This window comes from Cryptomeria japonica, unplaced genomic scaffold (assembly GCF_030272615.1).
Source record: "Cryptomeria japonica unplaced genomic scaffold, Sugi_1.0 HiC_scaffold_98, whole genome shotgun sequence".
Lineage (NCBI taxonomy): Eukaryota > Viridiplantae > Streptophyta > Pinopsida > Cupressales > Cupressaceae > Cryptomeria > Cryptomeria japonica.
In genome coordinates this window covers 322,501-347,500 of record NW_026728920.1, presented here as the reverse complement: position 1 = coordinate 347,500, position 25,000 = coordinate 322,501, and the positions used below count along the sequence as shown (strand labels likewise).

The 25,000-nt window shown below is 61.3% G+C and overlaps 3 non-coding genes across 3 annotated transcripts; all 3 read left to right on the top strand.

The window, feature by feature from the left end:
* Positions 1-12,066: 12,066 nt before the first annotated feature.
* LOC131864964 (5S ribosomal RNA) lies at positions 12,067-12,185 on the top strand. The gene has a single exon (XR_009363690.1). It is a non-coding gene; the product is annotated as a 5S ribosomal RNA (ribosomal RNA).
* A 5,916-nt stretch (positions 12,186-18,101) lies between these two features.
* On the top strand, positions 18,102-18,220 carry LOC131864967 (5S ribosomal RNA). Its single transcript, XR_009363693.1, has one exon. It is a non-coding gene; the product is annotated as a 5S ribosomal RNA (ribosomal RNA).
* Positions 18,221-24,136: 5,916 nt separating this feature from the next.
* Positions 24,137-24,255, top strand: LOC131864966 (5S ribosomal RNA). Its single transcript, XR_009363692.1, has one exon. It is a non-coding gene; the product is annotated as a 5S ribosomal RNA (ribosomal RNA).
* The last annotated feature ends 745 nt before the right edge of the window (positions 24,256-25,000 follow it).

The window sequence follows — 25,000 nt, the reverse complement described above, 5'->3', positions numbered from 1 at the left end:
TCGGGCGCGCTTGGGGCGACTACCAGTGCCAACCCCTTATCCCGCGACGCGTCCGACAAAGAGAACGTTCCAAGGCGGCAGAGGAGGTTACCAGCCGAAGGATGCAGTAGCAATAACAGGTATAGTTCCGCGGCGGCCGAGAAGACTCACCGCATAGGAATCGGGATGCGAGGCGAGGGATGCGGCGGGAAGGCCCCGACGGCTAAACGGAAGAGGCTGCAGGGCCGCCTCGGAATGGTCCAAGCATCGGACGCGATTGGGACGACTACCAGTGCCAACCCCTTATCCCGCGATGCGTCCGATACACAGATAGTTCCAAGGCGGCCGAGGAGCCTCACCGCATATCAATCGGGGTGCGAGGCGAGGGATGGGGCGGGAAGGCCCCAACGGCTAGACGGAAGAGGCTTCAGGGCCACCTCGGAATGCTCCAAGCATCGGACGCGCTTGGGGCGACTACCAGTGCCAACCCCTTATCCCGCGATGCGTCCGATACACAGATGGTTCCAAGGCGGCCGAGGAGCCTCACCGCATAGCAATCGGGGGTGCGAGGCGAGGGATGGGGCGGGAAGGCCCCAACGGCTAGACGGAAGAGGCTTCAGGGCCGCCTCGGAATGGTCCAAGCATCGGACGCGCTTGGGGCGACTACCAGTGACAACCCCTCATCCCGCGATGCGTCCGATACGAAGATGGTTCCAAGGCGGCCGAGGAGCCTCACCGCATAGCAATCGGGGTGCGAGGTGGGGAATGCGGCGAGATGGCCCCAACGGCTAGACGGAAGAGGCCACAGGGCCGCGTCGGAATAGTCCAAGCATCGGACGCGCTTGGGGCGACTACCAGTGACAACCCCTTATCCCGCGATGCGTCCGATACGAAGATAGTTCCAAGGCGGCCGAGGAGCCTCACCGCATAGCAATCCGGGTGCGAGGTGGGGGATGCGGCGAGATGGCCCCAACGGCTAGACGGAAGAGGCTGCAGGGCCGCCTCGGAATAGTCCAAGCATCGGACGCGCTTGGGGCGACTACCAGTGACAACCCCTTATCCCGCGATGCTTCCGATACGAAGACAGTTCCAAGGCGGCCGAGGAGCCTCACCGCATAGCAATGGGGGTGCGAGGTGAGGGATGCGGCGAGATGGCCCCAACGGCTAGACGGAAGAGGCCACAGGGCCGCCTCGGAATAGTCCAAGCATCGGACGCGCTTGGGGCGACTACCAGTGACAACCCCTTATCCCGCGATGCATCCGATACGAAGATAGTTCCCAGGCGGCCGAGGAGCCTCACCGCATAGCAATCGGGGTGCGAGGCGAGGGATGCGGCGAGATGGCCCCAAAGGGTAGACGGAAGAGGCTGCGGGGCCGCCTCGGAATAGTCCAAGCATCGAACGCGCTTGGGGCGACTACCACTGCCAACCCCTTATCCCGCGATGCGTCCGATACACAGATAGTTCCGAGGCGGCCGAGGAGCTGGGGGATGCGGCGAGATGGCCCCAACGGCTAGACGGAAGAGGCTGCAGGGCCGCCTCGGAATAGTCCAAGCATCGGACGCGCTTGGGGCGACTACCAGTGACAACCCCTTATCCCGCGATGCGTCCGATACACAGATAGTTCCGAGGCGGCCAAGGAGCCTCACCGCATAGCAATCGTGGTGCGAGGTGGGGGATGCAGCGAGATGGCCCCAACGGCTAGACGGAAGAGGCTGCAGGGCCGCCTCGGAATGGTCCAAGCATCGGACGCGCTTGGGGCGACTACCACTGCCAACCCCTTATCCCGCGATGCGTCCGATACACAGATAGTTCCAAGGCGGCCGAGGAGCCTCACCGAATAGCAATCGGGGTGCGAGGCGAGGGATGCGGCGAGAAAGCCCCAACGGCTAGAGGGAAGAGGCTTCAGGTCCGCCTCGGAATGGTCCAAGCATCGGACGCGCTTGGGGCGACTACCAGTGACAACCCCTTATCCCGCGACGCGTCCGATACACAGATAGTTCCAAGGCGGCCGAGGAGCCTCACCGCATAGCAATCGGGGTGCGAGGCGAGGGATGCGGCGAGAAGGACCCAACGGCTAGACGGAAGAGGCTTCAGGGCCGCCTCGGAATGGTCCAAGCATCGGACGCGCTTGGGGCGACTACCAGTGACAACCCCTTATCCCGCGACGCGTCCGATACACAGATAGTTCCAAGGCGGCCGAGGAGCCTCACCGCATAGCAATCGGGGTGCGAGGCGAGGGATGCGGCGAGAAGGACCCAACGGCTAGACGGAAGAGGCTTCAGGTCCGCCTCGGAATGGTCCAAGCATCGGACGCGCTTGGGGCGACTACCAGTGACAACCCCTTATCCCGCGACGCGTCCGATACACAGATAGTTCCAAGGCGGCCGAGGAGCCTCACCGCATAGCAATCGGGGTGCGAGGCGAGGGATGCGGCGAGAAGGACCCAACGGCTAGACGGAAGAGGCTTCAGGGCCGCCTCGGAATGGTCCAAGCATCGGACGCGCTTGGGGCGACTACCAGTGACAACCCCTTATCCCGCGATGCGTCCGATACACAGATAGTTCCAAGGCGGCCGAGGAGCCTCACCGCATAGCAATCGGGGTGCGAGGCGAGGGATGCGGCGAGAAGGACCCAACGGCTAGACGGAAGAGGCTTCAGGGCCGCCTCGGAATGGTCCAAGCATCGGACGCGCTTGGGGCGACTACCAGTGACAACCCCTTATCCCGCGACGCGTCCGATACACAGATAGTTCCAAGGCGGCCGAGGAGCCTCACCGCATAGCAATCGGGGTGCGAGGCGAGGGATGCGGCAAGAAGGACCCAACGGCTAGACGGAAGAGGCTTCAGGGCCGCCTCGGAATGGTCCAAGCATCGGACGCGCTTGGGGCGACTACCAGTGACAACCCCTTATCCCGCGACGCGTCCGATACACAGATAGTTCCAAGGCGGCCGAGGAGCCTCACCGCATAGCAATCGGGGTGCGAGGCGAGGGATGCGGCGAGAAGGACCCAACGGCTAGACGGAAGAGGCTTCAGGTCCGCCTCGGAATGGTCCAAGCATCGGACGCGCTTGGGGCGACTACCAGTGACAACCCCTTATCCCGCGACGCGTCCGATACACAGATAGTTCCAAGGCGGCCGAGGAGCCTCACCGCATAGCAATCGGGGTGCGAGGCGAGGGATGCGGCGAGAAGGACCCAACGGCTAGACGGAAGAGGCTTCAGGGCCGCCTCGGAATGGTCCAAGCATCGGACGCGCTTGGGGCGACTACCAGTGACAACCCCTTATCCCGCGACGCGTCCGATACACAGATAGTTCCAAGGCGGCCGAGGAGCCTCACCGCATAGCAATCGGGGTGCGAGGCGAGGGATGCGGCGAGAAGGACCCAACGGCTAGACGGAAGAGGCTTCAGGGCCGCCTCGGAATGGTCCAAGCATCGGACGCGCTTGGGGCGACTACCAGTGACAACCCCTTATCCCGCGATGCGTCCGATACACAGATAGTTCCAAGGCGGCCGAGGAGCCTCACCGCATAGCAATCGGGGTGCGAGGCGAGGGATGCGGCGAGAAGGACCCAACGGCTAGACGGAAGAGGCTTCAGGGCCGCCTCGGAATGGTCCAAGCATCGGACGCGCTTGGGGCGACTACCAGTGACAACCCCTTATCCCGCGACGCGTCCGATACACAGATAGTTCCAAGGCGGCCGAGGAGCCTCACCGCATAGCAATCGGGGTGCGAGGCGAGGGATGCGGCGAGAAGGACCCAACGGCTAGACGGAAGAGGCTTCAGGGCCGCCTCGGAATGGTCCAAGCATCGGACGCGCTTGGGGCGACTACCAGTGACAACCCCTTATCCCGCGACGCGTCCGATACACAGATAGTTCCAAGGCGGCCGAGGAGCCTCACCGCATAGCAATCGGGGTGCGAGGCGAGGGATGCGGCGAGAAGGACCCAACGGCTAGAGGGAAGAGGCTTCAGGTCCGCCTCGGAATGGTCCAAGCATCGGACGCGCTTGGGGCGACTACCAGTGACAACCCCTTATCCCGCGACGCGTCCGATACACAGATAGTTCCAAGGCGGCCGAGGAGCCTCACCGCATAGCAATCGGGGTGCGAGGCGAGGGATGCGGCGAGAAGGACCCAACGGCTAGACGGAAGAGGCTTCAGGGCCGCCTGGGAATGGTCCATGCATCGCACGCGCTTGGGGCGACTACCAGTGACAACCCCTTATCCCGCGACGCGTCCGATACACAGATAGTTCCAAGGCGGCCGAGGAGCCTCACCGCATAGCAATCGGGGTGCGAGGCGAGGGATGCGGCGAGAAGGACCCAACGGCTAGACGGAAGAGGCTTCAGGGCCGCCTCGGAATGGTCCAAGCATCGGACGCGCTTGGGGCGACTACCAGTGACAACCCCTTATCCCGCGACGCGTCCGATACACAGATAGTTCCAAGGCGGCCGAGGAGCCTCACCGCATAGCAATCGGGGTGCGAGTCGAGGGATGCGGCGAGAAGGACCCAACGGCTAGACGGAAGAGGCTTCAGGGCCGCCTCGGAATGGTCCAAGCATCGGACGCGCTTGGGGCGACTACCAGTGACAACCCCTTATCCCGCGATGCGTCTGATACACAGATAGTTCCAAGGCGGCCGAGGAGCCTCACCGCATAGCAATCGGGGTGCGAGGCAAGGGATGCGGCGAGAAGGACCCAACGGCTAGACGGAAGAGGCTTCAGGGCCGCCTCGGAATGGTCCAAGCATCGGACGCGCTTGGGGCGACTACCGTTGCCAACCCCTTATCCCGCGATGCGTCTGATACACAGATAGTTCCGAGGCGGCCGAGGAGCCTCACCGCATAGCAATCGGGTTGCGAGGCAGATTATTGGGAAGGGAACCCCCTGGGATGCGGCTCAAGCAGTGCCCAAAGGGACTGGAATGCGGAATCACATCGAGAGACCCAAATGCTATACGAGGGCTCAAATCGAATTATCGATTTGGCCACGACATGGACGCATCGGAACGACTACCTTTGCCGAACCACTCGCAATTGCATCCATACCGAAACCAATAGACATTTCCGTTAGAGCCCTCGCATAGCATTCGGGAATCTCGCATGCCCCTCTAAATCGACCAATGCTGGCGCTCAACGAAAATCCGAGCGCTACCACCGTTCGAGCGCCAGCATTGGTCGAGTTAGAGGGGCACGGGGGAGAATGCTCCAGTCAACACCTCCCCTATATAAGTTATTTGTCCGATTCTCGCACAACCGTAGTCTGCCTCGTCGAATCAAACAACGGTCCCAGATTCCGACTTCCGTTCCGTAGAGACCCAAAAGCTAGATGGAGGCTCGCAAGAAAGAGAGTCGGCGCATAGCAATCGGGTTTCTCGAACGTTTAGGGACCGAGCTCACTTGCGGATAGGGCAAAATCCGCCAAGCAACCCAAAAGCTAGACGGGGGCTCGAATCGAATCGCCTAGGCGGCCACAACAACGACGTGTTGGATCGACTACCAGTGCCAAACCATTCAGCAAGACTAGTCTGTGTCGAGGCCGGATAGAGATTCTCAGAGAGCGCCCGTATAGCATTTAGGAGACCTGCCGCGTCCCTCACACTCGACAAATGGTGGTGCACGTTTATAAATCCGAGCGATCCCAACCCTTTCAAGCACCAACATCGGTCGAGATAGAGGGGCACGGAGGGGGCTGCGTGAGACAACACAGTCCCCTATATAAGTTATTTGTCCGATTCTCACACATCCGAAGAATGGTCATCAAATCGGACAACAGCCCAAACTTCCGACTTCCGTCCCAGAAAGCCCAAGAGCTATCTAAAACGTTCATGGCCGGAACTCGATCGCGGCTATACCAGTCCGCCAAGCAACCCAAAAGCTAGACTGGAGCTCTAGTCGAATCACCTCTGTGGCCATTGCAAGGACGTGTTGGAGCGACTACCATTGCCGAACCATTCCGCAGGTCGAGTCCATACCAAGGCCGCATAGAGATTCACGATGAGCTCCTGCATAGCAATCAGGAGACTTGCCGTGTCCATCACAATCGATAAATCCTGGTGCAAGATTTTTGCATCCGAGCGCTCCAACCAGTCGAGCACCAGCATCAATCGACATAAACGGGCACGGGGGGAGGATGCTCGAGAACACTACCTCCCCTATATAAGTTATTTGTCCGATTCTCAAGCAGCCGAAGTCTGGTCATCGAATCGGGTCAAAGACCACAACTTCCGACTTTACCCACAATGCAAGTCATCGAATCGAACATCGGCCCCCGAGTCGGACTCCATGCGTATGTCAGGTCATCGGACCCAAATTCCGCCTTCCTGCGCATGGCGGGCCATCAATATCAACTCGGTCATCGGACCCAAACTCCGCCTTTCTGCGCATGGCACGCCTTCAAATCGGTCATCGGACCCAAATTCCGCCTTCCTGTGCATGGCGGGCCATCAACATCAACTCGGTCATCGGACCCAAATTCCGCCTTTCTGCGCATGGCACGCCATCAACTCGGTCATCGGACCCAAATTCCGCCTTCCTGCGCATGGCAGGTCATCGGACACAAATTCAGACCTCGCCAATATGCCTACGTATCGAATCGGTCATCGGACCCAACTTCCGACTTCATCCATACTGTAGGGTCTTTGAGGTTGGCGCGGTGCGCTCAACCCGGGGAGTCGACCCATCGAAGCATACACCTCCCCTATATAAGCTATTTGTCCGATTCCCACACCTGTGTAGTTTGCACCTCTGACCAGGACATCGACCCCAACTTCCGAACTCGACTGCAACGACGGCACCAGCGCCTTGGTGCGCACCTTGCGACGCACAGTCCCAACATTCGCCTTCCTGCACATGGCAGGTCATCGGACCCAAATTCCGACCTCGCGAGTATGCCTACATATCGAATCGGTCATCGGACACAACTTCCGACTTCATCCATACCGTAGGGTCTTTGAGGTTGGCGCGGTGCGCTCAACCCGGGGAGTCGACCCAACGAAGCATACACCTCCCCTATATAAGCTATTTGTCCGATTCCCACACCTGTGTAGTTTGCACCTCCGATCAGGACATCGACCCCAACTTCCGAACTCGCCTGCAACGACCGAACCAGCGCCTTGGTGCGCACCTTGCAACGCACAGTGCCAACATTCGCCTTCCTGCACATGGCAGGTCATCGGACCCAAATTCCGACCTCGCGAGTATGCCTACATATCGAATCGGTCATCGGACCCAACTTCCGACTTCATCCATACCGTAGGGTCTTTGAGGTTGGCGCGGTGCGCTCAACCCGGGGAGTCGACCCAACGAAGCATACACCTCCCCTATATAAGCTATTTGTCCGATTCCCACACCTGTGTAGCTTGCACCTCCGATCAGGACATCGACCCCAACTTCCGAACTCGACTAAAAAGACCGCACCAGCACCTTGGTGTGCACCTTGCAACGCACAGTGCCAACATTCGCCTTCCTGCACATGGCAGGTCATCGGACCCAAATTCCGACCTCATGAGCATACCTACTAATCGAATCGGTCATCGGACCCAACTTCCGACTTCATCCATACCGTAGGGTCTTTGAGGTTGGCGCGGTGCGCTCAACCTGGGGAGTCGACCCATCGAAGCATACACCTCCCCTATATAAGCTATTTGTCCGATTCCGACACCTGTGTAGTTTGCACCTCCGCTCAGGACATCGACCCCAACTTCCGAACTCGCCTGCAACGACCGAACCAGCGCCTTGGTGCGCACCAAAAGTGCGCACTTTTGGAGGGCACTTTTGTGCGCTCCAAAGGTGCGCACTTTTGGAGGGCACTTTTGTGCGCTCCAAAGGTGCGCACTTTTGGAGGGCACTTTTTGGAGGGCACTTTTGTGCGCTCCAAAGGTGCGCACTTTTGGAGGGCACTTTTTGGAGGGCACTTTTCTGCGCTCCAAAGGTGCGCACTTTTGGAGGGCACTTTTTGGAGGGCACTTTTCTGCGCTCCAAAGGTGCGCACTTTTGGAGGGCACTTTTTGGAGGGCACTTTTCTGCGCTCCAAAGGTGCGCACTTTTGGAGGGCACTTTTTGGAGGGCACTTTTCTGCGCTCCAAAGGTGCGCACTTTTGGAGGGCACTTTTGTGCACTCCAAAGGTGCACACTTTTGGAGGGCACTTTTTGGAGGGCACTTTTCTGCACTCCAAAGGTGCGCACTTTTGGAGGGCACTTTTTGGAGGGCACTTTTGTGCGCTCCAAAGGTGCGCACTTTTGGAGGGCACTTTTTGGAGGGCACTTTTGTGCGCTCCAAAGGTGCGCACTTTTGGAGGGCACTTTTGTGCACTCCAAAGGTGCGCACTTTTGGAGGGCACTTTTCCTGCGCTCCAAAGGTGCACACCTAGGTGAGCACCTTCGACCACACCTTGTAGCACACCAAACTCTGACTTTCGACTTCATCCGCAATGCAGGGTCTTTGAGGTTGGCGCAATGCGCACAACCAGGGGAGTCGACCCATCAAACCCAACACCTCCCCTATATAAGCTATTTGTCTGATTCTCATACATGCGTAGCCTGCAGGAGCAATTAGGACATCGACCCCAACTTTCGGCTTCTAAACGAAAACAAGGTCTTTGAGGTTGGTGTAATGCGAACAACTAGGGGAGTCAACCCATCAAACCCAACACCTCCCCTATATAAGCTATTTGTCTGATTCTCATACATGTGTAGTCTACAGGAGCAATTAGGACATCGACCCCAACTTTTGACTTCTTAACGAAAACAAGGTCTTTGAGGTTGACGTAATGCGCACAACCAGGGGAGTCGACCCATCAAACCCAACACCTCCCCTATATAAGCTATTTGTCCGATTCTCATACATGTGTAGCCTACAGGAGCCATTAGGACATTGACCCCAACTTTTGACTTCTTAACGAAAACAAGGTCTTTGAGGTTGGCGTAATGCGCACAACCAAGGGAGTTGACCCATCAAACCCAACACCTCCCCTATATAAGCTATTTGTCTGATTCTCATACATGTGTAGCCTGCAACAACGATTAGGACATCCACCCCAACTTCTGAATTCGTCTGCGTTGACCGCACCAAAGGTGCACGCCTTGGTGCTCACCAAAATCCGACTTCCGACTTCTTCTGCTATGCGGGGTCTTTGAGGTTGGCGCAGTGCGCACAACCAGGGGAGTCAACCCACCGAATGCAACACCTCCCCTATATAAGCTATTTGTCTGATTCTCATACATGCGTAGACTGCAGCAATGATTAGGACATCCACCCCAACTTTTGACTTCTTAAACAAGACAGGGTCTTTGAAGTTGGTGCAGTGCACACAACCAGGGGAGTCGACCCATCAAACGCAACACCTCCCCTATATAAAGCTATTTGTCCGATTCTCATACGTGTAGTCTGCAGCAGCGATTAGGACATCGACCCCAACTTCCGAATTCGTTTGCATTGACCGCACCAAAGGTGCACGCCTTGGTGTGCACCTTGGAGTGCACTTTGGTGCTCACCTCGGTGCACACTTTGGTGTGCACCTCGGTGTGCACCAAAGGTGCGCACCTTGGAGCGCACCAAAGGTGTACACTTTGGAGCGCACCACATAGGGTCTTTGAGAGGTTGGCGCAGTGCGCACACCAAGGTGGGTGTTGAGGTGCGTGCCGAGGTGGGTGGGTGCTAGGGTGCGCTCCATGGTGGGTGCCAGGGTGGGTGCGTGCTAGGGTGGATTCCAAAGAGGGTCATAGGGTGGGTGCCAAGGTGGGTTGGTGATATAGTGGGTTCAAAGGTGGGTACTAGGGTGGGTTCCAAGGTGGGTCACAAGTTGGGTGCCAGGATGCGTGGGTGTTAGGTTGGGTGCCAAGGTGGGCTCCTGCGTGGGTGGGTGCTAGGGTGGGTTTCAAGGTGGACGCGAGGGCGGGTGCCAAGGTGGGTAACAAGTTGGGTGTTAGGATGGGTGAGTGCTAGAGTGGGTGCCAAGGTGGGTGGGTGCTAAGGTGGATGCCAAGGTGGTTCACAGGGTGGGTGGGTTCTAGGGTGAGTTCCAAGGTGGGTCACAGGTTTAGTGCTAGGGTGCGTGTCAAGGCGGGTGTCGAGGTGCCTGGGTGCTAGGGTGTGGATGCCAATGTGGGTCATAGGGTGGGTACTAGGGTGGGCTGCAATGTGGGTGCCAAGGTGGGTAACATGCTCGGTTGGTTCTAAATTGGGTGTCAGGGTGGGTGTGCACCCACCTTGCCCGAGGTGGGTGCCAAGGTGCCAGTGTGGGTGGGTGCTAAGGTGGATGCCAAGGTGGGTGAGAAGGTGGGTGATAGGTTGAGTGGTAGGATGGGTGGGTGCCAAGATGGGTCACAGGGTGGGTGCAAGGGTGGGTAGGTGCTAGGGTTGGTGTCAGGGTGGGTGGGTGCTAGGTTGGGTTCCAAGGTGGGTGCGAGGGTGAGTGTCAAGGTGGGTCACAGGTTAGGTGCTAGGATGGGTGAGTGCTAGGGTGCAAAGGTGCCAGGGTGGGTGCTAGGATGGGTCGATGCTAGGGTGAGTGGCAAGGTGGGTCCACAAGTGTCAAGGTGGGTGCCGAGGTGGGTGCCAACTTGGGTTCCAAGGTGGGTGCCAAGTGGGCGACTGCTATGGTGGATGCCAAGGTGGGTCACGGGGTGGGTGCCAAGTTGCTAGGTTGTGTTCCAAGGTGGGTGCCAACGTGGCTGCTAGGGTGCGTGGGTTAAAGGGTGTGTCACAACGTGGGTGCCAGGATGGGTGCGCACCCACACTGGCCAAGACGGGTGCAAGGTTGGGTTCCAAGCCCGGTCACAGGCTGGGTGCTAGGATGGGTGGGTGCCAAGGTGGGCACCAGGGTGGGTGCACCCACCCTGGCCAAGGTGGGTCACGGGGTGGGTCCTAGGGTGGGTAACGGGGTGGGTACTAAGGTGCGTGCCAAGGTGGGTCATGGGGTGGGTGCCAAGGTGGGCACCAGGGTGGGTGTGCACCAACCCTAGCCAGGGTAGGTCACGGGGTGGTTGTCGGGGTGGGCGTCAAGGAGCCAAGGTGGGTGGCAAGTAGCCAAGTTGCGTGCCAAGGTGGGTGTCGGGGTGGGTGCCAAGGATCCAAGGTGGGTGCCAAGGAACCAAGGTGGGTGTCTGGGTGGGTGCCGAGGTGGGAGCCAGGGTGGGTCCCAAGGTGAGTGCAAAGGTGGGTGCCAGGGTCAAGGTGAGTGCCAATGTGGGTTCCAAGGTGCCAGGGTCAGGGTGAGTGCCAATGTGGGTTCAAAGGTGCTAAGTTGGGTGCGAGGTTGGGTGCGAGGGTGGGTGGGTGCCAAGGTGTGCTAGGTGGAAGCCCGGGTGGGTCGGCATCCCATGGGTGTCGAGTTGGGTGCCTGATGGGTGCTTCTTGTCAAGTTTTAGTCGTCGGGACTCATTTCGAGCCTTAGAGGTCGTTTCTTGTCCGGTTGCCCTGTCTTCGACCTGGGAACCCAATTTTGGTCCTCGGGTCCCATTTTTTTTTGTCTCGCATCCCACTTTTGGCCTGTGGCCTTTTCGGGGTCGATTCTCGTTTTGGGCATCAGAGCATGTTTCTTCTCCTAAAACCCAATATTTGTTTATTAAGTCTCGGAACACATTTTTGTTCTCGTGGACCCATCATGGGTCTTGGAACGCATTTGTGGTCCTTGGGTCCCATTTTGCATCCCGAAACTTGTGTTTTGGTGCTTGATCCCTATTTTGGGTGCCCACCTTGCACCAAGTGCGCACCCGGGGCAAACCGAGCGCCTTGGTGCACCGGGGCAAGATCGAGCGTGCACCCGAGGCGCCCCGAACATGCACCAAGGTGCACTCGGCCCACATGTGAGCGCAGGTCGTTGCGCCCGAGGTGGTGTGTGGGCACCGCGTTGCAGACGGGACACTGCACGCACACGACGCCCCGTCCAGGTGCACGCACGTAGGCCGGGCCGGGTGCACACCCGACGCCCTAGCAAGGTGCGCGCACCCGGGCAGGGCTCACACTTGGCGAACGGGGCGCACTTCGCGAGGGAGGGTGTGCACCTCGACGGGGGTGGGTGGCCGGGGTGGATTCGCACGTGGGTCGCGGTTTGCTAAGTACACACTGCGACAAGCTCATAACGGGTGCGATCATACCAGCGTTAGTGCACCGGATCCCATCAGAACTCCGCAGTTAAGCGCGCTTGGGCCGGAGTAGTACTAGGATGGGTGACCTCCCGGGAAGTCCCGGTGTTGCACCCTTTCTTAGTTTTTCGCCGGGCGTCGCAATGCTATTTGAATAAACCTTTTGCCCGTTTGCGTTCTCGTCGGGGCCGGGCCGGGCCGGGGTGCGCTGCCCGCACTACCGCGCGCGCGGGGGGCGACACCGAGCGCGCACCCGAGGCGCCCCGAGCACACAGGCCACGGTGCAACCCGGGCGTTGTGCGCGCACCCCGGTGCGCCCGAGGTGCTGCGCGCGCACCCAGGTGAAATCGGTGTGCACCTCGGCCAGTGCGCGCTCGGTCGAGTCGCGCACGTTGGCCAAGGTGCACGGTGATGTTTCTTACTCTAAGGTTCCGCACCAGACGCCCGGGACAGGTGAGCGAAGCTGGGCGGGGCCGGGTGCGCGGCCGGGGCAGGTGCACGCAGCTGGAGAGAGCTTTGGAGCACACCAGAGGTGCGCACCTTGGAGCACACTTCGGAGCGCACCAATGATGCGCTCCATTCAAAAGTTTCCTGAAAAGGCAAAAAAAGTTGAGATTATAGAATTTCCCACTTGAGAGATTGTAAAAAAAAAAAATTTAAAATGAAGGAAACGCGGGTGCCAAGGTGTGCGCGCCCGGGTGCGCAGCCCAGCCAAGGTGTGCGCACCAAGGCGCCCACCCTGGCGAAGGTGCACGCAAGGTGCGCACCCGAGGCAAACCGGACAATTAACCCAACTTTCGACTTCGCGCGCACCTGCGCACCTTGGAGCGCACTTCGGAGCGCTCCTTGTTGCGCACCAATCTTGGGCACCTCGGAGTGCACCATGGCGCCCACCAAGGTGCGCACCCGGGGCAAACCGAGCTCCGACTTCGTGCGCACCTTGGAGCGCACGAAAGGTGCGCACCATGGCGCCCACCAAGGTGCGCAGCCCAGCCAAGGCGTGCGCATCAAGGTGCGCACCCTGGCGAAGGTGCGCACCCGGGGCAAACCGAGCTCCGACTTCGTGCGCACCTTGGAGCGCACAAAGGGTGCGCAACCCAGCCAAGGTGTGCGCACCCCGGGCAAACCGAGCTCCGAATCGTGCGCACCTTGGAGCACACTTCGGAGCCCTCCTTGGTGCGCACCGATGTTGCGCACCTCGGAGCGCACCCGGGGAAAACAATGCAATTAACCCGACTTTCGACTTCGTGGGCACCTCGGAGCGCTCTCGGGTTCGCACCTCGGAGCACACCGAGGTGCGCACCTTTGATGCGCTGCCTTCACCAATTTCCAGAAAAGGCAAGAAAACATTGAGAAGGTGTGCGCACCGAGGTGCCCACCCTGGCGAAGGTGCACGCGAGGTGCGCACCCGGGGCAAACCGGGCTCCGACTTCGTGCACGCCATGCTGCGCACCTTGGAGGGCCATGGTGCGCACCTTGGAGCACACTTCGGAGCGCTCAATGGTGCCCAACCCAGCCAAGGTGCCCACCGCGGCGAAGGTGCACGCGAGGTGCGCACCCGGGGCAAACCGGGCTCCGACTTCGTGCACGCCGCACCTTGGAGCACACTTCGGAGCGCTCCTTGTTGCGCACCAGGGCGCGCAACCCAGCCGAGGTGCCCACCCCGGCGAAGGTGCACGCGGGGTGCGCACCCGAGGCAAACCGGGCTCCGACTTCGTGCACGCCATGGTGCCCACCGCGGCGAAGGTGCACGCGAGGTGCGCACCCGGGGCAAACCGGGCTCCGACTTCGTGCACGCCGCACCTTGGAGCACACTTCGGAGCGCTCCTTGGTGCGCACCAGGGCGCGCAACCCAGCCGAGGTGCCCACCCCGGCGAAGGTGCACGCGAGGTGCGCACCCGGGGCAAACCGGGCTCCGACTTCGTGCACGCCATGGTGCCCACCGCGGCGAAGGTGCACGCGAGGTGCGCACCCGGGGCAAACCGGGCTCCGACTTCGTGCACGCCGCACCTTGGAGCACACTTCGGAGCGCTCCTTGGTGCGCACCATGGTGCCCACCAGGGCGCGCAACCCCGCCGAAGGTGCACGCGAGGTGCGCACCCGGGGCAAACCGGGCTCCGACTTCGTGCACGCCGCACCTTGGAGCACACTTCGGAGCGCTCCTTGGTGCGCACCAGGGCGCGCAACCCCGCCGAAGGTGCACGCGAGGTGCGCACCTGGGGCAAACCGGGCTCCGACTTCGTGCACGCCATGGTGCGCACCAGGGTGCCCACCGCGGCGAAGGTGCGCACCCGGGGCAAACCGGGCTCCGACTTCGTGCACGCCGCACCTTGGAGCACACTTCGGAGCGCTCCTTGGTGCGCACCAGGGCGCGCAACCCAGCCGAGGTGCCCACCCCGGCGAAGGTGCACGCGAGGTGCGCACCCGGGGCAAACCGGGCTCCGACTTCGTGCACGCCATGGTGCCCACCGCGGCGAAGGTGCGCACCCGGGGCAAACCGGGCTAGGACTTCGTGCACGCCGCACCTTGGAGCACACTTCGGAGCGCTCCTTGGTGCGCACCATGGTGCCCACCAGGCCGCGCAACCCAGCCAAGGTGTGCGCACCAAGGTGCACGCGAGGTGCGCACCCGGGGCAAACCGGGGTCCGGCTTCGTGCACGCCGCACCTTGGAGCACACATCGGGGCGCTCCCGGGTTCGCACCGGCGTTGCGCACCGTGGTGGGCACCTCGGAGCGCACCGTGGTGGGCACCTCGGAGCACACCAAGGTGGGCAGCGAGGTGCGCACCTTTGATGCGATGCCTTCACTAATTTCCATAAAAGGCAAAAGAAAACGAGATTTTAAAATTTCCGTTTTGAAAGATAGTGAGAAAAAGGGAATGCTGGTGCCATCTTGAGCCCGCCCTGGTGCGCAGCCCAGCCAAGGTGTGCGCACCAAGGTGCCCACCCTGGCGAAGGTGCGCGCCCGGGCAATTAACCCAACTTCCAACTTCGCGCGCGCCAGGGTGGGAGCGCACCCAACAACCGGGCCTGGGAAGAGCCAATGCGAGAAACCCCACCAAACGCTCTGACAAAAAAAGAGGGGGCGCTCCAGTAACCCCGCTTCGGAGCGCACCCTGGGCAAACCCAGCCAGGGTGCCCACCCCGGCCAAGGTGCAGGCGAGGTGCGCACCCGGGGCAAACCGGGCTCCGACAACGTGCACGCCGCACCTTGGAGCACACTTCGTAGCGCTCCCGGGTGCGCACCTCAGAGCACACCAAGGTGGGCAGCGAGGTGCGCACCTTTGATGCGCTGCCTTCACTAATTTCCAGAAAAGGCAAAAAAAAGAGGAGATTTTAAAATTTCCGTTTTGAAAGATAGTGAAAAAAACGGAACGCGGGTGCCATCTTGAGCCCGCCCGGGTGCACAGCCCAGGTAAGGTGCCCACCCTGGCAAAGGTGCGCACCCGGGCAATTAACCCTACTTCCGACTTCGTGCGCGCCAGGGTGGCAACCGGGCCTGGGAAGAGCCAATGCGAGAAACCCCACCAAACGCTCCGACAAAAAAAGAGGCGGCGCTCCAATAACCCCGCTTCGGAGCGCAGCCGGGGCAAACCCAGCCAAGGTGCCCACCCCGACGAAGGTGCACGCGAGGTGCGCACCCGGGGCAAACCGGGCTCCGACAACGTGCACGCAGCACCTTGGAGCACACTTCGAAGCACTCCCGGGTGCCCACCGGCGTTGCGCACCGTGGTGGGCAGCGAGGTGCGCACCTTTGATGCGCTGCCTTCACTAATTTCCAGAAAAGGCAAAAAAAAATGAGATTTTAAAATTTCCGTTTTGAAAGATAGTGAAAAAAACGGAACGCGGGTGCCATCTTGAGCCCGCCCTGGTGCGCAGCCCAGGCAAGGCATGCGCACCAAGGTGCCCACCCGCGGTGCACACCCGGGGCAAACCGGGCTCCGACTTCGTGCAGGCCGCACCTTGGAGCACACTTCGGAGCGCTCCTTGGTGCGCACCATGGTGCCCACCAGGGCGCACCCGGGGCAAACCGGGCTCCGACTTCGTGCACGCCGCACCTTGGAGCACACATCGGAGCGCTCCCAGGTTCGCACCAGCGTTGCGCACCTTTGATGCGCTGCCTTCACTAATTTCCAGAAAAGGCAAAAAAAAACGATATTTTAAAATTTCCGTTCTGAAAGATAGTGAAAAAAACGGAACGCGGGTGCCATCTTGAGCCCTTCCTGGTGCGCAGCCCAGGCAAGTTGTGCGCACCAAGGTGCCCACCCTGGCGGAGGTGCGCGCCCGGGGCAAACCGGGCTCCGACTTCGTGCACTGCATGGTGCCCACCAAGGCGCGCAACCCAGCCAAGGTGCCCACCGCAGCGAAGGTGCACGCGAGGTGCGCACCCGAGGTGCACACCCGGGGCAAACCGAGCTCCGACTTCGTGCACGCCGCACCTTGGAGCACACTTCAGAGCGCTCCTTGGTGCGCACCAGGGCGCGCAACCCAGCCAAGGTGCTCACCCCGGCGAAGGTGCACGCGAGGTGCGCACCCGGGGCAAGCCGGGCTCGGACTTCGTGCACGCCGCACCTTGGAGCACACATCGGAGCGCTCCCGGGTTCGCACCAGCATTGCGCACCTTTGATGCGCTGCCTTCACTAATTTCCAGAAAAGGCAAAAAAAAAAAAAAAACGAGATTTTAAAATTTCCGTTTTGAAAGATAGTGAAAAAAACGGAACGCGGGTGCCATCTTGAGCCCGCCCTGGTGTGCAGCCCAGGCAAGTTGTGCGCACCAAGGCACCCACCCTGGCCAAGGTGGGTCACGGGGTGGGTCCTAGGGTGGGTAACGGGGTGGGTACTAAGGTGCGTGCCAAGGTGGGTCATGGGGTGGGTGCCAAGGTGGGCACCAGGGTGGGTGTGCACCAACCCTAGCCAGGGTAGGTCACGGGGTGGTTGTCGGGGTGGGCGTCAAGGAGCCAAGGTGGGTGGCAAGTAGCCAAGTTGCGTGCCAAGGTGGGTGTCGGGGTGGGTGCCAAGGATCCAAGGTGGGTGCCAAGGAACCAAGGTGGGTGTCTGGGTGGGTGCCGAGGTGGGAGCCAGGGTGGGTCCCAAGGTGAGTGCAAAGGTGGGTGCCAGGGTCAAGGTGAGTGCCAATGTGGGTTCCAAGGTGCCAGGGTCAGGGTGAGTGCCAATGTGGGTTCAAAGGTGCTAAGTTGGGTGCGAGGTTGGGTGCGAGGGTGGGTGGGTGCCAAGGTGTGCTAGGTGGAAGCCCGGGTGGGTCGGCATCCCATGGGTGTCGAGTTGGGTGCCTGATGGGTGCTTCTTGTCAAGTTTTAGTCGTCGGGACTCATTTCGAGCCTTAGAGGTCGTTTCTTGTCCGGTTGCCCTGTCTTCGACCTGGGAACCCAATTTTGGTCCTCGGGTCCCATTTTTTTTTGTCTCGCATCCCACTTTTGGCCTGTGGCCTTTTCGGGGTCGATTCTCGTTTTGGGCATCAGAGCATGTTTCTTCTCCTAAAACCCAATATTTGTTTATTAAGTCTCGGAACACATTTTTGTTCTCGTGGACCCATCATGGGTCTTGGAACGCATTTGTGGTCCTTGGGTCCCATTTTGCATCCCGAAACTTGTGTTTTGGTGCTTGATCCCTATTTTGGGTGCCCACCTTGCACCAAGTGCGCACCCGGGGCAAACCGAGCGCCTTGGTGCACCGGGGCAAGATCGAGCGTGCACCCGAGGCGCCCCGAACATGCACCAAGGTGCACTCGGCCCACATGTGAGCGCAGGTCGTTGCGCCCGAGGTGGTGTGTGGGCACCGCGTTGCAGACGGGACACTGCACGCACACGACGCCCCGTCCAGGTGCACGCACGTAGGCCGGGCCGGGTGCACACCCGACGCCCTAGCAAGGTGCGCGCACCCGGGCAGGGCTCACACTTGGCGAACGGGGCGCACTTCGCGAGGGAGGGTGTGCACCTCGACGGGGGTGGGTGGCCGGGGTGGATTCGCACGTGGGTCGCGGTTTGCTAAGTACACACTGCGACAAGCTCATAACGGGTGCGATCATACCAGCGTTAGTGCACCGGATCCCATCAGAACTCCGCAGTTAAGCGCGCTTGGGCCGGAGTAGTACTGGGATGGGTGACCTCCCGGGAAGTCCCGGTGTTGCACCCTTTCTTAGTTTTTCGCCGGGCGTCGCAATGCTATTTGAATAAACCTTTTGCCCGTTTGCGTTCTCGTCGGGGCCGGGCCGGGCCGGGGTGCGCTGCCCGCACTACCGCGCGCGCGGGGGGCGACACCGAGCGCGCACCCGAGGCGCCCCGAGCACACAGGCCACGGTGCAACCCGGGCGTTGTGCGCGCACCCCGGTGCGCCCGAGGTGCTGCGCGCGCACCCAGGTGAAATCGGTGTGCACCTCGGCCAGTGCGCGCTCGGTCGAGTCGCGCACGTTGGCCAAGGTGCACGGTGATGTTTCTTACTCTAAGGTTCCGCACCAGACGCCCGGGACAGGTGAGCGAAGCTGGGCGGGGCCGGGTGCGCGGCCGGGGCAGGTGCACGCAGCTGGAGAGAGCTTTGGAGCACACCAGAGGTGCGCACCTTGGAGCACACTTCGGAGCGCACCAATGATGCGCTCCATTCAAAAGTTTCCTGAAAAGGCAAAAAAAGTTGAGATTATAGAATTTCCCACTTGAGAGATTGTAAAAAAAAAAAATTTAAAATGAAGGAAACGCGGGTGCCAAGGTGTGCGCGCCCGGGTGCGCAGCCCAGCCAAGGTGTGCGCACCAAGGCGCCCACCCTGGCGAAGGTGCACGCAAGGTGCGCACCCGAGGCAAACCGGACAATTAACCCAACTTTCGACTTCGCGCGCACCTGCGCACCTTGGAGCGCACTTCGGAGCGCTCCTTGGTGCGCACCAATCTTGGGCACCTCGGAGTGCACCATGGCGCCCACCAAGGTGCGCACCCGGGGCAAACCGAGCTCCGACTTCGTGCGCACCTTGGAGCGCACGAAAGGTGCGCACCATGGCGCCCACCAAGGTGCGCAGCCCAGCCAAGGCGTGCGCATCAAGGTGCGCACCCTGGCGAAGGTGCGCACCCGGGGCAAACCGAGCTCCGACTTCGTGCGCACCTTGGAGCGCACAAAGGGTGCGCAACCCAGCCAAGGTGTGCGCACCCCGGGCAAACCGAGCTCCGAATCGTGCGCACCTTGGAGCACACTTCGGAGCCCTCCTTGGTGCGCACCGATGTTGCGCACCTCGGAGCGCACCCGGGGAAAACAATGCAATTAACCCGACTTTCGACTTCGTGGGCACCTCGGAGCGCTCTTGGGTTCGCACCTCGGAGCACACCGAGGTGCGCACCTTTGATGCGCTGCCTTCACCAATTTCCAGAAAAGGCAAGAAAACATTGAGAAGGTGTGCGCACCGAGGTGCCCACCCTGGCGAAGGTGCACGCGAGGTGCGCACCCGGGGCAAACCGGGCTCCGACTTCGTGCACGCCATGCTGCGCACCTTGGAGGGCCATGGTGCGCACCTTGGAGCACACTTCGGAGCGCTCAATGGTGCCCAACCCAGCCAAGGTGCCCACCGCGGCGAAGGTGCACGCGAGGTGCGCACCCGGGGCAAACCGGGCTCCGACTTCGTGCACGCCGCACCTTGGAGCACACTTCGGAGCGCTCCTTGGTGCGCACCAGGGCGCGCAACCCAGCCGAGGTGCCCACCCCGGCGAAGGTGCACGCGGGGTGCGCACCCGGGGCAAACCGGGCTCCGACTTCGTGCACGCCATGGTGCCCACCGCGGCGAAGGTGCACGCGAGGTGCGCACCCGGGGCAAACCGGGCTCCGACTTCGTGCACGCCGCACCTTGGAGCACACTTCGGAGCGCTCCTTGGTGCGCACCAGGGCGCGCAACCCAGCCGAGGTGCCCACCCCGGCGAAGGTGCACGCGAGGTGCGCACCCGGGGCAAACCGGGCTCCGACTTCGTGCACGCCATGGTGCCCACCGCGGCGAAGGTGCACGCGAGGTGCGCACCCGGGGCAAACCGGGCTCCGACTTCGTGCACGCCGCACCTTGGAGCACACTTCGGAGCGCTCCTTGGTGCGCACCATGGTGCCCACCAGGGCGCGCAACCCCGCCGAAGGTGCACGCGAGGTGCGCACCCGGGGCAAACCGGGCTCCGACTTCGTGCACGCCGCACCTTGGAGCACACTTCGGAGCGCTCCTTGGTGCGCACCAGGGCGCGCAACCCCGCCGAAGGTGCACGCGAGGTGCGCACCCGGGGCAAACCGGGCTCCGACTTCGTGCACGCCATGGTGCGCACCAGGGTGCCCACCGCGGCGAAGGTGCGCACCCGGGGCAAACCGGGCTCCGACTTCGTGCACGCCGCACCTTGGAGCACACTTCGGAGCGCTCCTTGGTGCGCACCAGGGCGCGCAACCCAGCCGAGGTGCCCACCCCGGCGAAGGTGCACGCGAGGTGCGCACCCGGGGCAAACCGGGCTCCGACTTCGTGCACGCCATGGTGCCCACCGCGGCGAAGGTGCGCACCCGGGGCAAACCGGGCTAGGACTTCGTGCACGCCGCACCTTGGAGCACACTTTGGAGCGCTCCTTGGTGCGCACCATGGTGCCCACCAGGCCGCGCAACCCAGCCAAGGTGTGCGCACCAAGGTGCACGCGAGGTGCGCACCCGGGGCAAACCGGGGTCCGGCTTCGTGCACGCCGCACCTTGGAGCACACATCGGGGCGCTCCCGGGTTCGCACCGGCGTTGCGCACCGTGGTGGGCACCTCGGAGCGCACCGTGGTGGGCACCTCGGAGCACACCAAGGTGGGCAGCGAGGTGCGCACCTTTGATGCGATGCCTTCACTAATTTCCATAAAAGGCAAAAAAAAACGAGATTTTAAAATTTCCGTTTTGAAAGATAGTGAGAAAAAGGGAATGCTGGTGCCATCTTGAGCCCGCCCTGGTGCGCAGCCCAGCCAAGGTGTGCGCACCAAGGTGCCCACCCTGGCGAAGGTGCGCGCCCGGGCAATTAACCCAACTTCCAACTTCGCGCGCGCCAGGGTGGGAGCGCACCCAACAACCGGGCCTGGGAAGAGCCAATGCGAGAAACCCCACCAAACGCTCTGACAAAAAAAGAGGGGGCGCTCCAGTAACCCCGCTTCGGAGCGCACCCTGGGCAAACCCAGCCAGGGTGCCCACCCCGGCCAAGGTGCAGGCGAGGTGCGCACCCGGGGCAAACCGGGCTCCGACAACGTGCACGCCGCACCTTGGAGCACACTTCGTAGCGCTCCCGGGTGCGCACCTCAGAGCACACCAAGGTGGGCAGCGAGGTGCGCACCTTTGATGCGCTGCCTTCACTAATTTCCAGAAAAGGCAAAAAAAAGAGGAGATTTTAAAATTTCCGTTTTGAAAGATAGTGAAAAAAACGGAACGCGGGTGCCATCTTGAGCCCGCCCTGGTGCACAGCCCAGGTAAGGTGCCCACCCTGGCAAAGGTGCGCACCCGGGCAATTAACCCTACTTCCGACTTCGTGCGCGCCAGGGTGGCAACCGGGCCTGGGAAGAGCCAATGCGAGAAACCCCACCAAACGCTCCGACAAAAAAAGAGGCGGCGCTCCAATAACCCCGCTTCGGAGCGCAGCCGGGGCAAACCCAGCCAAGGTGCCCACCCCGACGAAGGTGCACGCGAGGTGCGCACCCGGGGCAAACCGGGCTCCGACAACGTGCACGCAGCACCTTGGAGCACACTTCGAAGCACTCCCGGGTGCCCACCGGCGTTGCGCACCGTGGTGGGCAGCGAGGTGCGCACCTTTGATGCGCTGCCTTCACTAATTTCCAGAAAAGGCAAAAAAAAATGAGATTTTAAAATTTCCGTTTTGAAAGATAGTGAAAAAAACGGAACGCGGGTGCCATCTTGAGCCCGCCCTGGTGCGCAGCCCAGGCAAGGCATGCGCACCAAGGTGCCCACCCGCGGTGCACGCCCGGGGCAAACCGGGCTCCGACTTCGTGCAGGCCGCACCTTGGAGCACACTTCGGAGCGCTCCTTGGTGCGCACCATGGTGCCCACCAGGGCGCACCCGGGGCAAACCGGGCTCCGACTTCGTGCACGCCGCACCTTGGAGCACACATCGGAGCGCTCCCAGGTTCGCACCAGCGTTGCGCACCTTTGATGCGCTGCCTTCACTAATTTCCAGAAAAGGCAAAAAAAAACGATATTTTAAAATTTCCGTTCTGAAAGATAGTGAAAAAAACGGAACGCGGGTGCCATCTTGAGCCCTTCCTGGTGCGCAGCCCAGGCAAGTTGTGCGCACCAAGGTGCCCACCCTGGCGGAGGTGCGCGCCCGGGGCAAACCGGGCTCCGACTTCGTGCACTGCATGGTGCCCACCAAGGCGCGCAACCCAGCCAAGGTGCCCACCGCAGCGAAGGTGCACGCGAGGTGCGCACCCGAGGTGCACACCCGGGGCAAACCGAGCTCCGACTTCGTGCACGCCGCACCTTGGAGCACACTTCAGAGCGCTCCTTGGTGCGCACCAGGGCGCGCAACCCAGCCAAGGTGCTCACCCCGGCGAAGGTGCACGCGAGGTGCGCACCCGGGGCAAGCCGGGCTCGGACTTCGTGCACGCCGCACCTTGGAGCACACATCGGAGCGCTCCCGGGTTCGCACCAGCATTGCGCACCTTTGATGCGCTGCCTTCACTAATTTCCAGAAAAGGCAAAAAAAAAAAAAAAACGAGATTTTAAAATTTCCGTTTTGAAAGATAGTAAAAAAAACGGAACGCGGGTGCCATCTTGAGCCCGCCCTGGTGTGCAGCCCAGGCAAGTTGTGCGCACCAAGGCACCCACCCTGGCCAAGGTGGGTCACGGGGTGGGTCCTAGGGTGGGTAACGGGGTGGGTACTAAGGTGCGTGCCAAGGTGGGTCATGGGGTGGGTGCCAAGGTGGGCACCAGGGTGGGTGTGCACCAACCCTAGCCAGGGTAGGTCACGGGGTGGTTGTCGGGGTGGGCGTCAAGGAGCCAAGGTGGGTGGCAAGTAGCCAAGTTGCGTGCCAAGGTGGGTGTCGGGGTGGGTGCCAAGGATCCAAGGTGGGTGCCAAGGAACCAAGGTGGGTGTCTGGGTGGGTGCCGAGGTGGGAGCCAGGGTGGGTCCCAAGGTGAGTGCAAAGGTGGGTGCCAGGGTCAAGGTGAGTGCCAATGTGGGTTCCAAGGTGCCAGGGTCAGGGTGAGTGCCAATGTGGGTTCAAAGGTGCTAAGTTGGGTGCGAGGTTGGGTGCGAGGGTGGGTGGGTGCCAAGGTGTGCTAGGTGGAAGCCCGGGTGGGTCGGCATCCCATGGGTGTCGAGTTGGGTGCCTGATGGGTGCTTCTTGTCAAGTTTTAGTCGTCGGGACTCATTTCGAGCCTTAGAGGTCGTTTCTTGTCCGGTTGCCCTGTCTTCGACCTGGGAACCCAATTTTGGTCCTCGGGTCCCATTTTTTTTTGTCTCGCATCCCACTTTTGGCCTGTGGCCTTTTCGGGGTCGATTCTCGTTTTGGGCATCAGAGCATGTTTCTTCTCCTAAAACCCAATATTTGTTTATTAAGTCTCGGAACACATTTTTGTTCTCGTGGACCCATCATGGGTCTTGGAACGCATTTGTGGTCCTTGGGTCCCATTTTGCATCCCGAAACTTGTGTTTTGGTGCTTGATCCCTATTTTGGGTGCCCACCTTGCACCAAGTGCGCACCCGGGGCAAACCGAGCGCCTTGGTGCACCGGGGCAAGATCGAGCGTGCACCCGAGGCGCCCCGAACATGCACCAAGGTGCACTCGGCCCACATGTGAGCGCAGGTCGTTGCGCCCGAGGTGGTGTGTGGGCACCGCGTTGCAGACGGGACACTGCACGCACACGACGCCCCGTCCAGGTGCACGCACGTAGGCCGGGCCGGGTGCACACCCGACGCCCTAGCAAGGTGCGCGCACCCGGGCAGGGCTCACACTTGGCGAACGGGGCGCACTTCGCGAGGGAGGGTGTGCACCTCGACGGGGGTGGGTGGCCGGGGTGGATTCGCACGTGGGTCGCGGTTTGCTAAGTACACACTGCGACAAGCTCATAACGGGTGCGATCATACCAGCGTTAGTGCACCGGATCCCATCAGAACTCCGCAGTTAAGCGCGCTTGGGCCGGAGTAGTACTGGGATGGGTGACCTCCCGGGAAGTCCCGGTGTTGCACCCTTTTTTAGTTTTTCGCCGGGCGTCGCAATGCTATTTGAATAAACCTTTTGCCCGTTTGCGTTCTCGTCGGGGCCGGGCCGGGCCGGGGTGCGCTGCCCGCACTACCGCGCGCGCGGGGGCGACACCGAGCGCGCACCCGAGGCGCCCCGAGCACACAGGCCACGGTGCAACCCGGGCGTTGTGCGCGCACCCCGGTGCGCCCGAGGTGCTGCGCGCGCACCCAGGTGAAATCGGTGTGCACCTCGGCCAGTGCGCGCTCGGTCGAGTCGCGCACGTTGGCCAAGGTGCACGGTGATGTTTCTTACTCTAAGGTTCCGCACCAGACGCCCGGGACAGGTGAGCGAAGCTGGGCGGGGCCGGGTGCGCGGCCGGGGCAGGTGCACGCAGCTAGAGAGAGCTTTGGAGCACACCAGAGGTGCGCACCTTGGAGCACACTTCGGAGCGCACCAATGATGCGCTCCATTCAAAAGTTTCCTGAAAAGGCAAAAAAAGTTGAGATTATAGAATTTCCCACTTGAGAGATTGTAAAAAAAAAAAATTTAAAATGAAGGAAACGCGGGTGCCAAGGTGTGCGCGCCCGGGTGCGCAGCCCAGCCAAGGTGTGCGCACCAAGGCGCCCACCCTGGCGAAGGTGCACGCAAGGTGCGCACCCGAGGCAAACCGGACAATTAACCCAACTTTCGACTTCGCGCGCACCTGCGCACCTTGGAGCGCACTTCGGAGCGCTCCTTGGTGCGCACCAATCT